Source organism: Hemiscyllium ocellatum, chromosome 7 (genome assembly GCF_020745735.1).
Source record: "Hemiscyllium ocellatum isolate sHemOce1 chromosome 7, sHemOce1.pat.X.cur, whole genome shotgun sequence".
Taxonomy (NCBI): domain Eukaryota; kingdom Metazoa; phylum Chordata; class Chondrichthyes; order Orectolobiformes; family Hemiscylliidae; genus Hemiscyllium; species Hemiscyllium ocellatum.
This window is the reverse complement of record NC_083407.1, coordinates 92629226-92650146: the sequence shown is the minus strand read 5'-3', so window position 1 is coordinate 92650146 and position 20921 is coordinate 92629226.

Sequence of the window (20921 nt, the reverse complement as noted above, 5' to 3'; positions counted from 1 at the left end):
TGCAGTGTGTTGGAGGTGGGTGAAGGGGTCCTCGGAAGGTGGGCGGGAATCCTGATTGTGAAAGTAAGCTTGGAGGCGGAGGCAATGGAAGAATTGTTCGACGTCACGGCGTGTATTAAATCCATTGATGCGTGGACGGAGGGGGGTGAAGGTGAGTCGTTTGCTGAGGACTGATCGTTCATCCTCAGTGAGGGGGAGGTCTGGAGGGATGATGAAAACTCGGCAGGGCTGGGAGCTGGGATCTGATGTGGGTGTGGAGCTGGGAGTGGGGTTGGAGCCAGTACCTGGAGTGGGTATGATAGTGGGGGGAATGGGGGTGGAATCATGAGCAGGGGTAATGTGCCCCTCAGGGTTCTGGGGGGGTGGGGATAGTGACAGTGGGGTCTGTGGGGGGCGTGTCAGAAGACTGCAGGTGAGTGGCGCTGGTGGGGGCGGAAGTAGTGGCAGACACGGCAGTAGGGATGGCGGAAGTCACTGAGCGTGTGGCATCAGCGATGATGTGAGGGCCGGAAGTGGCTTTGGGAGTGGCCATGATGGGGGCGGAAGTGACATCATCAATCAGCGTGGGGGTGGAAGCTGCATCAGCTGCATGGCTAATTGCGTTTCTGAGGCTGGGGGAATCTTCTGGAATGTTTGAGGAGCGCTGGTTATGGAGGTGGGTGGATAAAAGTTTGTTGTACTTACAGTTTTTGATGTTTGAGATGGAGTTAACGTACTGTTTGTCGAGAGTATGAATTCTCCTGAGGATGTAGTACAGAGTGGGTCCTTTGGACAGAACACCCCTGGTGCTCACCATTCACCCCACCAACCTCCACATAAACCAAATCATCCGCCGACATTTCCGCCACCTCCAAAAGGACTCCACCACCAGGGATATATTTTCCTCCCCACCCCTTTCCGCCTTCCGCAAAGACCGTTCCCTCCGTGACTACCTGGTCAGGTCCACGCCCCCCTACGACCCACCCTCCCACCCTGACACTTTCTCCTGCCACCGCAGGAAGTGTAAAACCTGTGCCCATACCTCCTTCCTCACCTCTATCCAAGGCCCTAAAGGAGCCTTCTACATCCATCAAAGTTTTACCTGCACATCCACTAATATCATTTATCGTATCCATTGCTCCCGATGTGGTCTCCTCTATATTGGGGAGACTGGGCGCCTCCCAGCAGAGCGCTTTAGGGAACATCTCCGAGATACCCGCACCAATCAACCACACCGCCCCATGGCCCAACATTTCAACTCCCCCTCCCACTCTGCCGAGGACATGGAGGTCCTGGGCCTCCTTCACCGCCACTCCCTCACCACCAGACGCCTGGAGGAAGAACGCCTCATCTTCCGCCTCGGAACACTTCAACCCCAGGGCATCAATGTGGACTTCAACAGCTTCCTCATTTCCCCTTCCCCCACCTCATCCTAGTTTCAAACTTCCAGTTCAGCACTCTCCCCATGACTTGTCCGGACTTGTTCGACCTGTCTATCTTCTTTTCCATCTATCCACTCCACCCTCTCCTCCCTGACCTATCACCTTCATCTCCTCCCCCACTCACCCATTGTACTCTATGCTACTCTCTCCCCACCCCACTCTCCTCTAGCTTATCTCTCCATGCTTCCCGCTCACTGCCTTTATTCCTGATGAAGGGCTTTTGCCCGAAACATCGATTTCGCTGCTCGTTGGATGCTGCCTGAACTGCTGTGCTCTTCCAGCACCACTGATGCAGAAGTTGGATTTTGTAATTGGAGTCAAAACTGAATTTCAAGGATAGTTTTTTGTTCTCTCCCGGGGTGGGTACAGCAGGAAATAGTGTTGGGGTATGGAGGGGGTAATGAGTAGTTCAAGGAAGCATGGTCTTTCTTAACTGTAATTGACATTTTAGGACAGTAGCCAGACAATATGTGATGGCAAGGTCAAGAAAGTGGCTATGAGTCAGGGCACTTACATCGTTGGAGAGACTGAGGGAGGACAAGAGATCAGGGAACTCAGAGGAAAGAAATGTGATGAGTGATGATGTAAGTTGAAATATCAAGGATGAGAAGCCAATTGGTGCAGAAGCTAAGGAAGGAAAACAATGGAAGCGGTGATAACACATTTTTCAGACTTTGAAGGGAAGGAGAGAATGATGGTTTTGAAACAATGCCGAGAGGTGTGGAACAGGATGAGATGTTCAAAGGAAAATGAAGTGTCAGATGTGTATGGGATCAGGCCAAGGTGTGATCTTATGATAAGCTCCACTGTGCTAATCATAACAGGGCGAGTGGTGGAAGATGCAATCAAATGGGAAGGCTTCATTACCTTTCAACACGTTTTGCATTAAGGCTGGCAATTGGTTTGCCAATTCACAAGCTTAATATAAATAAAATTAAACAAAGATTTCAACACTGATCTCTTCCAAGATACACTGTCAAGATCTTGCTTCGTTTGGACATGTTGTGATGATTTTCAGTGTGAGTGCCCAATGCAAATGGATAGTTAGCAGCATATTGAAATAGCTCAGCACTCAGAGCTGAACAGCATTACTCAAATGAGACCTGGCCAATGAAATTGCATGGAAATTGGCAATGAAGTCACACCAACTTCCTCCTCCACTCAGAAGGCTGGACAAATTGTAGTCCAACAATTATTTGGAGAAGGAGAAGTAATAAAAGAAGATGTGTTTCTAAAATTAGCAAAGACATTCACTGAAAAACAAATCTACAATGGCTGTATGACCCATGCAACAGATGATTTTAGATGATGAACACTGTTGTGATTATCTGACAATATGGCACTGTAAGGTCACTTAGCAATGAGGGTTTGTTTTACAGGAGAATACGTATTATTTTCTTCAGGATGTGCTGGATGCTAAGTCTCCAACAGATCAGTAAAAATGCTAAGAGAAAAGCCATAGGTTGATTTGCAATTGAGTATGCAATTATTTGTGTGCATTAAGCATGTTCAATTTTATTCTTGTTATTTTATATTACTTCTAGTTGGCAGTTAACTTTTCCTATCTCTTAATGGTGGATATATTTAAGTAAATAATTGTAATTGACATGTTCAGACACGTTATAACATACTTCTCGGACATGTGAGACCAGAACTTGGCTCTTCTGACCCAGAGGCAGAAATACTACCACGGTGCCAGTTATTTATTTCACTTTCCTTTCACTGGCTTCAGAGAGTTTTCTACTAGGAATCTTTCAAACTAATATGCTTAGAGACTAAAGGGATAAGACATTGATTAGCAAATTATTGCTAAGTGCTGCTTGATAGCATTATTGATTAATTGCAGAATCACAAAAGCATTGCAGTAAACCAGGAGGCCATTAGGTCTATGTGCCTGCATCAGCTTGTTCAATGCACGTCATTACCTTGGGTTCATCTCCTGCTTTCTCCCCAAACTTTGTATTTCATTCTTATCCAAAATGGCCATCCGATGCCCTCTTTAATGCTTCAGTTGAATCTGCCTCCACCACACTTCTGGGCAGCACATTCCATAACTAGCTATCGCTGAGTGAAAGCTGTTTTGTTCACTTCACCCTGGCTGATTCTGTAGATAATGTTAAATCTACACCCTTTTTTTTCTGTTCCCTTTATGAACAAGAACAAATTCTCCCTACCTACTCCATATAATCTACTCATGCTTTTGAAAAGCTCTCTCAGATCTCTTCTGTGCAACAGTCCTGAGTTCTTTGATCTTTCCTTATAACTCAAGTTCCTGACTCCTGAAACCATCATTATAAAATGTCCTGTCCAGTGAGTTCACATCATTTCTTTAGCAGCTCACAATATCCCAGTGAGGTCTAACAAGTGTCTTGTACAAGTTCCAAACACCTCCTTGCTCTTGTACTCTATCACCTTATTTATAAAGCCATGGATACCATATGCTTCACTGATTGCTCTATCTACCTGACCTGCCACCTTCAGTGATCTGTGCACATATCTTAAGAGAGTGGTCAGAATTATTTGTATTGGAATTCAGAAAAATAAGGGGAGATCACATAGAAACTTATAACATTCTTACAGGATCAGATTGTGTAAATACAAGAAGCTTTTGGGGCAGCATGGTGGCTCAGTGGTTAGCACTATGGTCTCACAGCATCAGGGACCCAGGTTTGATCCCAGCTTTTTTAGATTAGATTACTTACAGTGTGGAAACAGGCCCTTCAGCCCAACAAGTCCACACCGACCCGCCGAAGCGCAACCCACCCATACCCCTTACCTAACACTACGGGCAATTTAGCATGGCCAATTCACCTGACCCGCACATCTTTGGACTGTGGGAGGAAACCGGAGCACCCGGAGGAAACCCACGCAGACACGAGGAGAACGTGCAAACTCCACACAGTCAGTCGCCTGAGGTGGGAATTGAACCCAGGTCCCTGGCGCTGTGAGGCAGCAGTGCTAACCACTGTGCTTCAGGTGACTGTCTGCGTGGAGTTTGCATATTCTCCCCATGTCTGCGTAGGTTTCCTCCAGGTGCTCCAGTTTCCTCCAACAGTCCAAAGATATGCAGGATAGGGTGGATTGGCCACGCTAAATTGTCCCATTGTGTTCAGGGATGTATAGACCAGGTACATTAGTCTGGGGAAATGTAGAGTAATATGGTAGGGGAATGGGTTTGGATGGGTACTCTTCAGAGGGTTGTTGTGGACTTGTTGGACCAAAGGGCCTGTTTCCACACTGTAGGGATTCTATGATTCTATGTTCTTGATGATTGGATTGTCCAGACCAGAGGTCACAGTCTAGAGATTTGGGAGAGGCCATTTCGGACTGAGCTGAGGAGAGCTGAGCTTGTGGAATTCACTGCCATAAAAAGTAGTGAAGGACAAATCATTGAATGTTTTCAAGAAGGAGTTAGATATAGTTCTTAGGGCTAAGAGGATCAAAGGGTTTGGGAAAAAAAAACAGAAACTGGCTACTAATGGATCGTATTGAGTGTGGAGTACACTCAAGGGCCAAATGGCCTACTACTACTCCTATTTTCAATGTTACATACAACCAGGCCCTTCTGGCCTTGCACATCCTTTAGCATTGTACTCTTTAATTTATATAATATGCTTTCTGCCAAAATACATCATATCACCCTTCTTTGCATTGGACTTCCCCATCACTGATCTGCCCATTCCACCAACCTGTCAATCTCCTCTTGAAGTTCTACAACGTCCTCCTCATAGTTTACAATTCTTTCAAGTTTTATGTTATCTGCAAAATTTGAAATGCACAGCAGGATATAGGTGATTAATATATACCAGAAGAAAAGGAGTTCCACCCAATTCTGACCCCGGGGAAGCTCCATTACAAACCTTCATAGAATGCCAACAGTGTGGAAACAGACTCTTCAGTTCAACAAGTCCTCACCGACCCTCCAAAGAATATTCCACCCAAACGCATTCCCCTACTATTCTACATTTACCCCTGACTAATGGACCTAACCTACACATCCCTGAACACTATGGACTATTGTCTATTGTCTATTGACAATTTGGCATGTCCAATCCACCTGACCTGCACATCTTTCAGTTGTGGAAGGAAACCAGAGCACCCAGAGGAAAACCACACAGACATGGGGAGAATGTGCAAATTCCACACAGACATTCACGTGAGGCTGGAATTGAACTCAGGATCTTGGTGTTGTGAGGTAGCAGTACTAACCACTGAGCCACCATGCTGCCCCTTCCTCCAACCCAAAAAATATCCTTTGACCTTTACTCTGCTTCCGATCACTCAGCTATTGGTTTATTCATGTTGCTACTGACCCTTTTATTCCATGACCTATAACTTTCCTGTTGTAGTAGATAACCTGTGGTGCTGGAAGAAAACACAGCAATTCAGGCAGCATCTGCAGAGCAGGAGAGTCAACATTTCAGGCATAAGCCCTTCATCAGGGAGGAGAAATAAATGGGGGGAGGTAGAGCTAGGGGAAAGGAAGGTGGATGGCAATAGGTGGATAGGGATGATTGTGTTAGGTCAATGTAGGGGATGATTGTGATAGGTCAATGGGAAGGGTGGAGCAAATGGATGGGAAGGAAGATGGACAGGTAGGTCAGCTCAAGAGAGAGATGTAAACTTGAAGAGTTGGATCTGGAATGGGATGGGGGTGGGGGTGGGGAGATTTAGAAAATGGTGAATGTGATGTTGTGATTGTGTGTCTGTTGTATGACTCTTTATCAAGCTTCTTCAATGTGACAACTATCATCACCTTACTGAAAATTCAGAACAGGAATTTTAGGCAATAATTGATTAGTTTGGATTTGTCCTAATGTTTGTGGACACTACATAGTTGGGGACATTTCCACTATTGGATAGATGCCAATGCTTGGATCTTATTCAGTACTACAGTCATGTTGTTGTTGAGGCCCAGTTTCTGTTGTATCTGAGACTCCGTTTGATTATAGAGAAAAATCCACAGCATATCTCAAAGAATGATAGGTGATTCCTTCTGGGCACCCAGGCCTATAGTTATGCCCCATTAAATACAGGTACCTCTGCTTTTTGAATGTTCACTTTACGCCACTTCGCTTTTATGAAAGACTACACTTGTTTCTTGTGAATCCGAAGAGGATTTTCACTTTTAGGGAAAACGGCAAAATTATTCTCATATAAGTCATGCATCTTCGTTTTTTGCCATTTTCAACCAACGAAAGTTTTCCTGGGAATGCTCTACTTCCGGGTAGTAGTGGATACCTGTATCAGATTAACAGATTATCTGGTATTTGTCACATTGCTGTGTATGTGGCGTTTCTATATAAGTATTGGCTCATATGTTTCCCACATAAATTTGGCAGAAGGAATATAACATGGGAAGATATGCTTTTGGCTGGATGAGCAGGAAAGCAGTATGCTATTTAAATGGAGGAAGTTTGCAGGAATTGATGGAGTAGATAGATCTGGGTGTCTTGGTGCATGTATCACAAAGCGTTAGCATGATGATACAGTAAATAATGTTTGTATCATTGCAAGGGGATAAAAAGGCAAATTGGATGCTCGATTAGATTGGTCTTTATTGTCACATAGACTCAGTGAGAATAGTGAAAGGTTTATACATCGCCACTTACAAAACAATTTAGTTACAAAGCTAGCTGGGTACGGTTTCTTTAATTGCAAGATCTTCGAAAATAGAGGAATAGAATGTCAAGCATTACAGAAATACAAGTTCAGAACAATGGTCTTCCAACCCAGACTGCTGGCACCTAGCTTCTGGTCAGCACTGGGACCTGGCTTCAGACTACACTGGGTGTTATGCCAGGCTGAGGAGTCACCTTGCTACACCATGAGGCTGTTACTACAGGTCGCTGCACCCAGGTAGGAGGTTACCATGCCACAAGGTTGCCATGCCAGGCTGGGAGATTGCCATGCCAGGCTGAGAGGTCACCAGGTTGCTGGAGACCAGGAATCATTGCTGGAGTTTGGGAGCAAAGGAGAAAAAATACACGAAGAAGAACAAAAGAAGAAGAAGACAAAGGGGCAGAGCAGGTGGGCTTTGGCTGCAGCGCCCTACTCTGTCACCATCTTGAATCTTGCAAGGGGATGAAAATAGAGAAGGGGAGAAAGTGAGGTCTGCAGATGCTGGAGATCAGAGCTGAAAATGTGTTGCTGGATTCCTGAAGAAGGGCTTATGCCCAAAACGTCGAATCTCCTGTTCGTTGGATGCTGCCTGACCTGCTGCGCTTTTCCAGCAACACATTTTCAGCGATGAAAATAGAGAAGTGGATTGCATGGTGGCTCAATGTTCAGCACTGCTACATCACGGCACCAGGGACCTGGGCTCAATTCCAGCCTTGGGTGACTGTGTGGAGTTGGCACATTGTCCCTGTATCTGGTTGAGGAGATTTCTCTGGTTTCCTCCGACAGTCCAAATGTGTACAGGTTAGGTGGATTGGTTATGCTAAATTATCCCATACTATCCAGGGATGAGTGGATTAGTTACTGGAAATGCAGGGTTATAAAGATTCAGTGGGGTGTTGTGTCTGTGTGGGATGCTTTTTGGAAGGTCAGTGCAGTCTTGATGGGCCAAATGGCCTCTATCTGCCTAGTAGGGATTCTATTTTGCTCAGCTGTGCAGGATCTTATTGAGATCACAGCTTGTAGTTTTGGCCTTGAACCATGCTGGCAGCGTCTGGTGTTGTGGCCTGCTCACTCAGTTCTGGGAGATGAAGATGGTCCTCATTTGCAACTCCCCATCCATCAGCATGTCTAGGTTCCTATCCACAAATCCCATACAAAGCTGTTCTGTAGGAGAGTCACTTGAGGTGAAATGTTAACTCTGCTTTCTCCCCTCTGATGCTGCCAGACCTTCTGAGTTCCTCCAGCAATTTCTGTTCTTTTTTTCTCATTCATTATCCCCTTAATGTCTCATATACAGAATAGCTACTTGAGTAACTGTTGAAGAAATATCTGCACTTGAGGGCCATTTTGACTCTTTCATATGGATGATTTAATAATAATGATTTGCCTTTATGGGAAAGGGAGAATTTGACTTGTTTAAAAAATGCCTTTTCAGATGGTCATCTAAGAGCCAAAGGAATATTTAAGACAGTGTTGTCAATCACATTGCAAGTGTCATTGAAAAGCTATCAGTATACGAATCCTGCTAAACTTTCTCCTCTCTAACCTAAAGAAGCTGATATCAATTGCAGCATTTTTCCTGTCACCTTCATGGAGATCAGCTCATGTCCAACTGATTGAAATTCAACCTGAAAACCTACTCTATGAGGTAACCAGATATTGATTAAACTTATTGCATAATCAAAGAAGTCAGATGTAGCAAACTAAAAATACAATCACTATTTCTGTGATTGTCATTACCCTGAGTTTTTTCAAGATCTCTATGCACTAAAAGAATAGAAGAAGAGCATTCACAGCATAGATACATAGCGAGTCATGGCGAATAATTCAAGAACAATTGCAGCACAAGTTAGGTTAGAACTTGAACAATCCTGTTTTAATTTAATACTAAAATATTATTGCAAAATGGTAGTAGTACTTACAAATTGAAATCAGACAACCAGCAATTATCCAGCATCTTCTGTCAGAGACCCACAGCAGCAGTTATTTGTTGATTTTTCTTTTTGTCAAATTTTAAAGTCACTTTTATTTTGTTTTCTTCCCTTCTGTCTTGAAAGTGGTGCCACACGTAGAGTGCAACTCGCTCTTAAAAGTATTTGATTGAAGATTTTAACATGGAAAATAAAATTTTGGACAAAATGTGGAAGAGACAATTCCCGAATAGTTGCAACAGCTGTAGTGACGACAATTCTAATGTTGATTATATCCTGAGGTACAAAATCCAGTAATAGCCACAATCATTCTGAAGCCAGAAATGTACATAGATTGTGCTACTTGTCAAGACTGTGTATAAAGAAGAGCCCCTATGCCCAAAACATAAAGCTCTCTTTAGATTTTATTAATGGTAACATTAGTATAACGTTAGAGGAGTTTTTTGAGAGGTAGAGTCTTCGCATTATTGGAACACTTCTGATGTCAATAAATCCAGAAGTTAAATTGTAGTGGAGTATTTGATCTTGCGGAGCTTGTCAGGAAACCCAGTCTGATGCTTTATTAAAGCAGTATACAGTCTCTAGGCAGAAGTAAACATGGCGTTGAAATCAAACGATCCTGACTCACTAATCTACTGGAATTCCCTACAGAAGACTCTGAATTTGAATGAAGACTATCCATCCATTAAACAGGATATGATTTGTTCAATATTTGGCGCCTTTTGCAGTAAGTTAAGTTTGAAGAATTAATGAAAATTACACGGACTTAAAATCCGCTTGACAACAGTAAAATTTAAATAGATTGCGCTAAACAGGAAAGGTTTTTTCTAGGAAGCATCGATGACAGGAGTTTGAACAGTTTGTGCTGTGCCCCAAGCTCTTTACTCTATTTATAACTTCTTTCAGAGAAAACTACTTGTAAAATATGAAGAGAATTAATGATGCCAGTCTGTATGACAAGGCGACCAATAAAACAGAGATAAATTACATTCGAAGAGATTGGACAAGTTAAGTAGATAGGCAAAAAAATACCAGATGGAGTGCATTGTGGATAAACGTTTACTTAAAATTAAGCATTGAATTAAGCTGATGTAAATAAGTGAGCTAAATTTAAATGTTATGTGAAAGGACAAATAGGCAGAAGTGGTAAAAACTAATTAGTAAAAGGAGCAAAGAGCTTGACAACATGGGTAATGGCGGGATCAGGGCATTTGAAGTACAATTATGCAAGGTCTGAGTGACAAAACAGACCAATTATTTGGTTCTCCAAGAATTAATTATGCAAATAGAGTGATCAACATCATGATTTTGTTCCTATGAGCTTTGGAACAATGAAAAGAAGGGGATACTATGCCATGACAATATTAAGAGAGGAGGAAATCCTTAGGAATCATAGTCTGACAGATCAAAAACATTTGTGGAACCGTTTTAACCCGTAGACTTACAACCCTCAAGTTAGAATTGTGCATGTGTATGCATTATATTGGTCGATCTGGGGGAGGTAGTCGGAGTGAAATGAAATTCAGAATCTTGTTGTGTTATTGAGCTTCTTACCTGCAGTGAGAGCAGCCAGTAAGAATCCCACACTGCCTCTTCTGTGTGCAGTTCCACCTAGCCATGAATAAATTAGGCTGTGGTGAAGCCATAGGTGGGCCTTCCCTTCGATCGACCAAAAAGACTTGCCTAAAGTGGGCTGCATGCCTGTCAGAGACTGGCAGCTCTGCTGAGGAGGGCATGGCTACGGTAGTAGGATCACCCAAGATTACAGAGTAATCCAGGCTGTGGATAAATAATGTGGGGTAGGGAGGGGGGATGGTCAATGGACCTTGTGGAGTCAATGAGAGGAAAGGGCAGGGAAACAAGGACTGGAGAATTTTTATATACAAACGTACAGCAGGAGTAGGCTATATAGTCCCTTGAGCTGACTGTGTCATTTGGTAAGGCGGCATGGTGGCAAAGGGATTAGCACAGCCACCTCACAGCACTGGGGACATGGGTCCAATTCCAGCATTGGAGAACTGTCTATCTGGAATTTGCGCATTCTCTCCATGTCTGCGTGAGTTTTCTCCGGGTCGTCAGTTTCCTCCCACAGTTGAAAGATGTACAGCTTAGGTGGATTGGCCATGCTAAATTGCCCATAATGTCCAGGGAGATGGATGGATTTACAATGGATTAGGATATTTGCTTGCACATAAATAGACTAATTGATGTTGTATTTTGAACAGGGATAGGGTGGGAGACTGGGCATAGGTGGATTGCTCTTTGGAGGATCAGTGCAGATTTGATAGGTCACATGCCCACTATCTGCACTGTAGGGACTCTATGCTTCTTCTATGAAGATCATAGTTGATTTGGTTGTGGCTTCAACTCCACTTTCTCTGATACCCTTTGTCTCTGCTGTCAGTCAAGAATCTATCGATCGACCCCCTCTCTGGGCAAGAGAATTCTGCAGATTCACAACCCTCTGGAAGAAAAAGAACTACTCCTTATCTCCATCTTAAATGGGAAACTCCTGTTTATTTTTAACAGCGTTCTGCAAGGAAAAACATCCAGTCAGCATCTATCCTGTGAAGTCCCCTCAGAAACATTAGTTTCAGTAGATCTCCACTTATTTTCCTAAACTTAAATGGACAGAAACCTAACGTATCTACCTTTCCTGAAAAGGTAATTCCTCATCCTAGGGATCAGTTGAAAGATCTTTCTCTGCATTGATTAAAATGCAGATATGCCCTTTTCTTAAATAAGGTGACTAAAACTGTACACAGTGCTATAAATATGATCTCACGAATCCCCTATATATTTGTAACAAAACATACAAAGTTTTATATTCCATTCCCTTTGCAATATGCACCAACATCTTGCTTGCCTTGGGACAAATCTATCAACGATACCATTGGTCCCTTGCACCACTTTAAAAATCAAAGATGTTCATTTCAAACAGAAGCAAGCTGATTTATTTTTCGTTCAGTGGGTTGAGAGTCTTTGAAACTCTCTTCCTGAAAAGCTGGTGAAAGCAGAGTCCTTGAATCTTTTGAAGACAGAGATAGATCCCTGTTAAGGGGGTGAAATATTGTTGGGGTAGGCAGGAATATGGATTTAAGGACACACTCAGATCAGTCATGATGTTGTTGAACGACAGAGTGGGCTATGTCTGTGGGATTTGTCTGTTTTTGGGTTTGTCCGTTTCCTAATCACTTGGTGTACCTGTATATTAGTATTTTCTGATTCATATACTGTACCAAAATCCCTCTGTACTTCAGAGTGTATGATTTCACTCTATTTGAACAGTATTCTGCTTGGCTATTCTTACTGCCAAAGTAAACAAGCTTACATTTTCCCACGCTATATTCTATCCGTCAACTTTTTGTCCACTCAATTAACCATTCTACAGCTCTTTTCTAGTTTCCTTATGTCCTGCTCATGAATGACCTTCCTACCTATCTCTGTGTCATCAGCAAATTTACCAACCCTACCTTTAGTCCCTTCATTCAAGTCATTGAACTAGATTGTAAATACTTGAAGTCCTAGCACTGATCCCTGTGGCACACTTTCAACCCAAAGTGACTTATTCATACCCACTTTATGATACCTGGGAGCCGACCTTTTTTTTCATCCTTGCTAATATTTTATCCCCTACACTATGAGCTCTTGGTAAGCTTAGATGTGGCGCCTTGTCAAATGCCTTCTGAATTGCTCTCAGTGCCTCTGTCCAAACCTTTGGAATAAACCAGCAGCAGCAGTAAGGCAAAGCTCTTAGGTGGTCATTAATTGACTGTTGAACAGCCTCAATCAATGCTGGTGTAAAAAGTTTGATCTTCCTGTTGAGAACTTCATTCTGGCAGTGTGATTCTGGCAAGCCACCAACCCAAATATCTTTCCTACCACAGCATGGGTAAACAATTTTGTCCTCAGTCACACCAGCTCCACGACGCATTCTCTCTTCCTCGGATTTCTACAGGATTTGGGATGGAAGCTAGCCTGTTGACCCATTGTTTCTGTTTGATGACTGTTTCAGCTCCTTGAGCATTTATAAATATGAGTACTGTTTTGATACCACTTGAATTTTCGAGCCAGTGGACGGACTGTCCCTTGAGCCAGGAAGAAGCCCATAAAACAGCGGAGTGCTCTCAGCAGCAGTCAGGCAGCCATCAGAACTGGAGACTCCATTCAATGGAAAAGTAATTGAAATAATGAATGTCTACAACTACAGCAGTTCCCATAGCTGTGGGGTCTTCTGTTCGAGGGTTTGATCCCTTCTGGTTCTTCTGGTTCCCAGTTACAGTCTGTGACTGGGATTGGACGCACTCTCACTCATGACAGTAGGACTGCTGATCTTTATGCTAGATCTCTGGGCCACCAATTAGCCCTTCAGACCCACGGCCCACCCAGGGCCCTTGATTGGATGAGGCTCTTTGTGTCAGCTACTTAAGTGACACCTTCTCCAAAATTTCCTTCACCTTCCTATTCCTGGCTTTTCCAGAGTCCTGACCTGCAAATCATCCTAACAGTGGGATCCGAGTTCCGGGAATAAAAATTCTGCCTCATGTATCTCCAGAATGTTTGAATAGATGAGTCAAACTAATCATTCACAGATCGTATAGTCAAAATATCAAAGGTTCCTCTGTGCACTATTTAGAGGAAAGTCATAAATAACTTTATTGGAAATTTGGCTCCAATTTTATTCTGCAAAATTTGCTGATCAAATTAGTTGTTGGACTGTTGAATCTTTATTGGTGAGCGACGATGATGAACCTGGAATTACACACTTAAAAGGATAAACTCAGAAAGCTGAACTCAATTTTGTTATTGAGAAAACAATTGAGGGTGAAAACGTTTTTTTAAAAAATATAGAGATATTTAATTGTGTGTAAAATAGATGAATTCACATGTACTTTTAAGTTACTAATAATGGAAACTAGAACTCACAACTGTGAGTGTGGTTCTGTGCTCAGTTTCCATTATTAGTAACTTAAAAGCTCTTTGCTCTAACTATGGGTGGTAAATTAAAACATACTCACCAAACTGCAGTGCCAGTGACAGGGATGTGACGTAACATCCTGCTGACTAGACCAAACTATTTTGGGGGTACTTGACAAACTGAGCAAGGCCTCCAGGAGAACAGATAATGATTATATATTTCATGTCGACATGGAGAGAAGCTTTAATGCAGGGGTCAAATCTTGCTCTGTTGAATAACAGAACATTTTCAAGGTTTATGCAAATCACAGCATGGATATTACAACAATAATCCCACACTTCGATTTCCATAAGTGTCATATTATCTTTGTTTTCCACAGTCGTTTAGGTATTGCCTGTTCCTCAACCAAGGCCTTCGGTTGCTTTGAGCTTTGATAGTCTGGATGCCTTATCTGTTACTTGCACATTTGCTGTTACTCACTATATGGCTAAAGCATTGCCTCTTAACTAATATAACCCCAATGAAGGGTTTAACATTTAAATTAGGATTTAGCAAATTGAGGATTAGAAAGAATTGTTTATTTTTATTTCTTTATACTTACGATCAACAATGGAATTCATTACAGTTCCTAATTGTCCTTGAAAAGGTGATAGTGAACTGCATTCTTGAGATACGGCAGCCAGTGTAATGCCATATGGTATAGCACCTTGCAGCAAACATTCCTGAAAAAAATTGTCCTACATCCTCCCATTAGAGGTGATCCAGTCATCACTGCTGACTACCAAAGGCCTTACCTCCTTTTGACCTCCAGCCAGGTCTTTCTGTTCCAGAGCAAGGAGTGAGGTATTCACTAAGGATTCTAGGGTGGATGCCACATGAGGTAAAGAACTGGCCATTCTGTCATCTCATGTTACTAGTTCAGGTAACTCCCTGCATGCCCAACATTGCTATTGTGTCATGTGTTCTTTTACGTTATTTTTTTCTTTACAAAGATATCTTTCTAATAGTTAACTATTTATTTGTTATTTGTTTGTGCAAAGATGGGTGCATTTGTCAGGAGGCCTGGTATTATTAGACCTGCCTGAGAACTGTCAGACCCGTAGGGGAGCATTTATTGCCAATTCCCAGTTGCCCTTGAGAAGGTGATCGTGAGCTGCCTTCTTGAACCACTGCAGTCAACCTGCTGTAGGTTGTCCCACAATGCCATTAGGGAGGGAATTCCAGGATTTTGACCCAGTGACAGTGAGGCAATGGCAATATGTTTCCAAGTCAGGATGGTGGGTGGCTTGAAGGGGAACTTGCAGGCCATGGTGTTTCCATGTATCTGCAGCACTTGTCATAGAGTAATTGAATCATTGAGTTGTACAGCATGGAAACAGACTCTTCAGTCCAAATTGTCAGTGCCAACCAGAAATCCTAAACTGATCAATCCCATTTTCTAGCATTTGGACTATATCCCACTAAACCTTTTCTATTCATGTACCCATCCAGATGCCTTTTAAATGTTGTTATTTTACCCACCTCCACCACCTCCTCTGGCAGCTCGTTCCATACACGCACCACCTTCTGTCCCTCAGGTCCCTTTAAATCTTTCACCTCTCACCTTAAATCTATGCCCACTAGTTTTGCACTTGTTAATATTCCTGGTAAAAGTCAAATGAATCAGTGCTTTTTTGTCTCTTTAATAATTATACGATCAGTCTGTTCTTTTTGAAGGGCTCTCCCTTTTTCCTGTCCTCTCTATCCTCACCTCCAACAATAACAAAGGAGTGTCTTTGTCACTAAAACTGAGACAATCCAGTTGACTGCCTTTGTTACTTACCTCCCCTCATTAGTCACAATGCTCAGTTAGGAACACAGGAACATGAGAATGCCATCCAGCCCTTTTCCTTCTTGAAAGTGTTCATGGGTTGGAAAGTGCTGCCTAAGGAGCTTATGTGAATTTCTGCAGTTCATCTTGTAGATAGTACACACTGTTGCTACAGAGTGTTGCTGATGGAGGGAGTGGATGCCTGTGAATATGGTGTCAATCAAGCAACTGCTTTGTCCTGGATGATGTCAAGCTTCTTGATTATTGATGGAACTGCACACATTCAGGCAAGTAGGGAGTATTCCATTACATTCCTGACTTGTGTCTTGCATATGGTGGACAGGCTTTGGGGAGTCAGGGGGTGAGTCACTCATTGCAGTATTCCTAGCCTCTTATCTGCTCTTGTAGCCATGTATTTATATGGCAAGATCAGTTTAGTTTTGGTCAATGGTAACTCCCAGGATGTTGATAATGAGGGATTCAGTGTTGGTAATGCCATTTAATGTCAAAGGGTAGTGGTTAGATTGTCTCTTATTGGGAATAGTCATTGCCTGGCATTTGTGTGGTATGAATGTTACTTACCACCTTTCAGCCCAAGTCTGGAGATTGACTGGATCTGAGTAGTTTGAACATGGACTGCTTCAGTATTTGAGGAGTTGCGAATGGTGCTGACATTGTGCAATCATTGGCAAATATCCCATTTCTGAACTAATGTTGGGCATTGATGAAGCAGCTGAATATGGTTGGGCATAGGTCACATGCCTGTAGAGATATCCTGGAGCTGAGATGATTGACCTCCAATAACAGAACCATCTTCATCTATGTGCTAGGTATGATTCCATCATTAATCATTGATTAACAGCATGGAAAGGTTGGACTAAATTTGTATGTAATTATATAGTATACCTGGGCCAAACCTCCAAAACAAAGGTTGAAGAAGATTTGCAGGACCTGGGCTATATAATTTTACCTATCAAAAGTTATTTCCAGGCATGAACAGCTTAGTACTTTTGCAGGGCCCTGAAGCATAGGGGAGGTTGGTAGGGTCAGAATGTGCATTGTTGGGATGTTGAGAGATGGGTGAGTTAGGTTGAGAGGAGGGTTGGGGGTTGGTGGTTGAACATTGTCAGAAGAGGATGAGTGTCATCAAGGAGCAAAGTGAACTACTGGGGCCTTTGTTGGTCAGTGCATTTTCAGCGTGCATGGTGTGAGTGAGAATTGCCAGGGTGCTTGGGTGGGTCAGTGAGGGTACTAGTGATCACCATTGGATAGTGGAGGAGTTTTGCAGGTGAGAATTATTGGTAAGGGGGAGGAAGAATTTTTAGCATGCATGACAGTTTTGTTGCGGAGTGTGCCTTAAGCTAGTTTGAGTTTGATTTCGACAGCTCAGGCCCAGCTATTTTGGGTTGTAGAATAATTCATATATTTTCCTATAATGTACTGTCTAGGAGTCCATTCCATTTATAGTTTAATGGTTGTGTGAAGCTTTGTTTGGTTTTAGTCCTCAATTTCTCTTTTACTGGTCCAAATTTGTGGTCTTGTATCAAATTCATTTGATTTAATGTAACATAGCTTTCCAGATTACCCTTTTCCATACTGTTTACAATTTGATGTTTCTATAAAGTCACCTTATGAATGTGTTTCTTAAAGGCTGACAACCCAAGTGCCTCCAAATTCAAATTATTAATCCCAGGCCTTTATATTCATCTGTAAATTGGGAAGTGGGTGGAAAGTGATTAATCTCAAAATAAATGTTTCTGGTCTCAATGGTGAATTGAACACTCAAATTATAGTACCATTTCTCCATATGTTTCAAGGAATTCTTTTCCAAATATTGGCTTTGCAAAATATTAATGAAATCTCTGCTAAACATAATTATTTTCAAAAACAGAAGGAGAAATCTCCAGAGAAACTCAGCAGGTCTGGCAGCATTTGTAGACAGAAACCAAAGTAAGTGTTTCAACGTCAGTTACTAAGAAGGGTCACTGGACTTGAAATATTAACTCTGTTTTCTCTCCACAGGTGCAGCTTGAACCGCTGAGTTTCTCTAGCTATTTCTGTTTTTGTTTCAGGTTTCCAGCATCTGAAATTCTTTATTTTATAATTGCATTCACTCCTGGCACTTCAGACATTGAAAGTCTCTTACACAAATAAAGGAGTTAAAAGACTTTTTTTTATTGGAGTCAAACAAGTACATAGATTAATAACATACAGAGCAAACCACAGTCAATCATAACCAGAATCTTCTTTCTGCAGTGAAGATTATATAGATCTCTGAATAAATTACCTCCAGCTGCAGGTCCAACCATTAAATAATACACTCTTTACTAGCAGTTGTGAAGTTCAGAACAACTTCTTAAAAATCAGCATCAAAATTTGTCCAGCACCAAAACTTTTGCAATGTTGTAATGCCTCATTGTTTCCCTTTGAATATAAAGTAAGTCTTCTTGGCATCTGCCTTTCTGAAAATTGGTTTCAGTAGCAGAGAGTTTCCACATTGTAATACACTGAACTTGAGAGAATTGAATACAGGATGCTTATACTTAGTACAAATTCATTTGGGTTGTAAAAAACTCAATGGCAACAGATAGTGACAAAGTGGCCTTGTTATAGAAGACCAGTTAATTGGAGAACTTAGTACCTTCACAGTTTGTATGTAAATGCCATACATACTCAAGTAATAGTTGATCTCATGTGAAAGTCGACCCCGTATTTTTGATCAAATAAGCTGGACTTTTCCATATATCTCATGTAAACATTGACCCTAATTCTTCACAGATAACAAATCAGCATTTATGAGTCAGTGTGCTGGCCGTCATGACCCGCTCCAGCTTTCCAGAATGCCGGTTCTTCTACTCCCCTCCTGGTTTTCCAGTCCACTGGTTGTTGAATTCTGCTCCAGGTTTTCAGAATTACCTTAATTCATTTTTTTAAAAACTTTTTACATTACATTACTTACACTGTGGAAACAGGCCCAACTAGTTCACACCGACCCTCCAAAGAGCAACTCACCCAGACCCATTCCCCTTTATTTACCCCTTTATCTAACACTACGGGCAATTTAGCATGGCCATTTCACCTAACCTGCATATTTTTGGACTGTGGGAAGAAACTGGAGCACCCGGAGGAAACCCACGCAGTCACGGGGAGAATGTGCAAACTCCACAAAGACAGTTGCCTGAGGCGGGAAATAAACGCGGGTCTCTGGCGTTGTGAGGCAGCAGTGCTAACCACGTTGCCACTGTGCCACCCATATTTGTTCAGAGATCATTTGGGTTTCTGCTAATGATACGGTATGAATTTTGACAGGCATGAATTTCAGCCTCTCAAAAGCAGTATCCATGTAATAATTGGCCCCATAAAATTAACCTTAAAAAGTAGTCAAAAAATTTGACTATTACTTGAGTATATATGATACTCAGTATTGGAAATAGGAATTTCAGTGGATTTATTTCCAAACATCCTCAGATGATGTTGGATTATTGGGGAAAGGAACTGGGCATTTCTTCACAGAGATGAAAAACTTGAAATAGCTCCTGGAAACCATCTTTAGACAGGGAGCCAATAACGTAATTAGAACCACAGAGATGTAAAGCACGGAAACAGACCCTTCGGTCCAACCCGTCCATGCCAATCAAATATCCCAACCCAATCTAGTGCCACCTGCCAGCACCCGGCCCATATCCCTCCAAACCCTTCCTATATGTACAGCCAGCCAAATGCCTTTTATATGTTGCAATTGTACTAGCCTCCACCACTTCCTCTGAAACTGGGAAATGGTCAGTGACCATTCTTCTTGACCAGAAAGCATAAGGCAACTGAATGTATGCACAGGATGAAGAGAAGACAGAGGAGCGAGATTTGGATCCAACGTACAGTGGAAATTAAATTAGCACTGGAGGTTTTATAAGTAATTTGATCATCGTGCTGCTATTTGTTATCTGTGACTAATTCAGCAAGTCATTTTAAATATCAGATGAAAACTACTCTATCATAATTTTGGGGAATAAGAATTCAATTCAAGTTATAGCAAAAGCATTGACAGGACAGAATTAATGAAAAATTACTTGGAAATCTTTTTCAGAACCTAGTCCTAAATGTCCCTTTGCAAATCCAAATTTAGTGAAATTATTGGCTATTTTGAAAGTTCGTCACTTTTGGCATTATCACAAAGAGGTGACTGTTTTGACAAGCTTTGTTGAGAATACCCAATAGGCTCTTCCTTCTGAAAACTTATATTAATATGAAATTGGTTAACAGACAAAATTTCATTCCAACGGAGAGCGAGAACGCAAAAGAATTTTGCCAGATTTGGATAATTTGTACAAGAATTGAAAAAAGATCGATCAATGTGACTTGGTGAAGATCTTTTGGAAATAGTTTACACTCAATTGCTGTTGTAATGTTTTAACTTGCCAGATAGTGTCCACAATGCCATCCAAAAATGAAGTGGCTGGAAGGGGCAATGAACAGAGCATTCACATTTTCTTGCCTATCTGCGAATCATTTAGACATGGGCTTGTTGAGACCCACCATTTAATGTGCTACGTTACAATCTTCTGTAAAAGAACAATAAAGCCAAGAATCAGTTAATGAGATCTGTATATAGGTAACACAACTCATGTTGAATAAATGCATTCATTTTTACCATTCTTCTGATGCTGTGATTGTTCTGGCCTTACATTGAACCTACCTATAATACTGCATTTACATTTTAATTACATTTTCATTTATTTATTTAATAAATGATTTTCAGTTTTGCTTTCAAAATTTTCTGAAAAGCCGAACAATGACATTCAGGTAAATTCAACATTTTTGCCATTTAAAGTTCAATGCAACTTTAAATACCAAAACGTGCGCACCATAATCAAAGGATCGCAGACGGGTTAACATTGTGCCCACTGCGTTCCTGACTGTTAGAAGGTGGCAACAAATAGAAACAATCTGCAGATCATGGGGAATTTGCAGCACAAAATCAAAAATCTTAGAGCTGGTGCAGACATGATGGACCAAATGGACTCTTACTGTACTAACTATTTTGTGGGCGACCAAAGTATCACTGATATGAAAATTTAAGTTTGAAAACTGGATTGAAAAATCTTTACTGCGAAATCAGTGAGCTTGGATCTGTATCAATTGGTGATGCATACTCAGCATTTATTTATACTTCTGAAATTATACCAGAATTCCATAGTTACTGCTAATTTTTAATGTTCCAA